Source organism: Ziziphus jujuba, chromosome 11 (assembly GCF_031755915.1).
Source record: "Ziziphus jujuba cultivar Dongzao chromosome 11, ASM3175591v1".
Taxonomy (NCBI): Eukaryota; Viridiplantae; Streptophyta; class Magnoliopsida; order Rosales; family Rhamnaceae; genus Ziziphus; species Ziziphus jujuba.
Window position 1 is genome coordinate 3,932,283 of NC_083389.1, and position 1,925 is coordinate 3,934,207.

At 25.4% G+C, this 1,925-nt stretch overlaps 1 non-coding gene across 1 annotated transcript; it reads right to left on the bottom strand.

The window, feature by feature from the left end:
* Nucleotides 1-879: 879 nt before the first annotated feature.
* Nucleotides 880-951, bottom strand: TRNAR-UCU (transfer RNA arginine (anticodon UCU)). Its single transcript has one exon. It is a non-coding gene; the product is annotated as a tRNA-Arg (tRNA).
* Between the last annotated feature and the right edge of the window lie 974 nt (nt 952-1,925).

The window sequence follows — 1,925 nt, forward strand, 5'->3', positions numbered from 1 at the left end:
GGTTGTTTTAGCTTGACTTATCAATAGGTTTTCCATCCCCTATTGTGGCGTCTACATTACACCAAGGTTTCTAACCACAGGTTGGTTAGGGGTTGAGGTCCATTCAATTAGAACTTGAACTTAATTAAAGATCCGGGCTAATATAATACAGGTTTAGGAGCAGGTCGTCCTAGGTTTGTATCAAGTGGTTATCTAGATTTACTAGAAATTGGGCAGGTAAGGAAATTTCTTGTTGAGTTACGTACTTACTTAAAAATGAATAAAACTCAATTCCAAGAAATCATAGCTTCTACCAAGACATTTACCGAGGAAGCTGAAGCCTTTTTGAAAGTAGCTATTTAGGAACAGCTGGAATGTTTTCTACTTCAGGAACAAGTACAAAGAAAAGAAATTGATCACTTTTAATATTTATCACTCTTAATTCAATATTAATTAAATCTTAATTTAATATTAATTTTAAAATTTAATACTAATTTTAATAATAATAATTAAATTATATACTTTTTCTATTGTATAATTAATAAGTATTTTAATTATTTTAAAATAAAATATAAAAAAATTATAAAATATAAAAGTTTTTGTTTTTCGTTGTAATTATTTTCTATAATAATATAGAAATAATAATATATTACATTTCTATATTATAATATTAATATTAAATACATAATAATTATATACATATATTAACATAGATTAAATATATAATATATTTACATATATAGTACATGCAAAATATATGGAAATAATATATAAATGGAAATCATATATAAACTAGATTATACTTATATTACAAGTTCTAAGTGTATAAGAACACCTCTTATTCAAATTATTTAAAAGATCTTTCTTGACTTGGAAATCTAAAAATATATGGAAATAAATTGTGTCCAATAGGATTTGAACCTATACCAAAGGTTTAGAAGACCTCTGTCCTATCCATTAGACCATGGACACTTTGCATTCCAATTTTTTTTATACTTATCTTCTGTTCACATTTATTATTCGGACGAAACGAATATGTGAAACAATTTTGGAATTGCTTGTTCAACTATGCACAACGTTAATTATATTCATTTTTTTTATATTTCTATAAAACATATTTCTTAGAAATTTGATATTTTAATACATATCAAAATATATAAATATATATTAGATATATAGATTTATAGGTTTTGACTATAGAAAAAAATGTTGAAAAATATTGAATAGAGATAAAAGAAAGTAAGCAAAAGCGGGTAGCGAGAATCAAACCAGCATCGTTAGCTTGGAAGACTAGAGGTTATAGTCGACATAGATTCATCATTGTTTACGTCTCTAATTCAAAACCGAACGTGAAACTTTGGTTTCATTTAGCTTCTTTATGGAAGATAAATAAATTTCCAGATATCAATGAAGTAAAAAAAAAAAAATTCAACCCATAATATCTATGTCAGCTTTTCGGTCTGAATGCATTCAAAATTACCTATGTTCTAGACGATCCTTGTACAAAATAGGGGATTATAACAGTCTTTCTAGTTACTTCGTTCTCTATTTCTATTTGAAAAAATCTTTAGGAAAAGGATTTTGTTTCCATTGAGGTAAAACAATTTTTCAATGTCTCTATTAAATCAAAGTCATTGTTTAATTAGCTATTTTGTTTCAATTTTCCCTATACAAAAAAAGAAAAATTAAAGATTTAGTTATGATTAGAAATACACTTTCTATCTTTATCCATCGACCATTTACCCATACTCATTCAATTGGAAATATTGATTGATCCAATAAAAAAGAAAAAATTATGTTTCGTAATTTTGTAATCCAATTTTTCAATTTCTAATTGACTCTTGGATACAAATCACGAGAATATATATTCTTCCTCGAATTTTTCATTGAAAGGTAAATGATTTAATCAATTTAAGACATAAAGTTTTTGCTCGGAATGGAATATT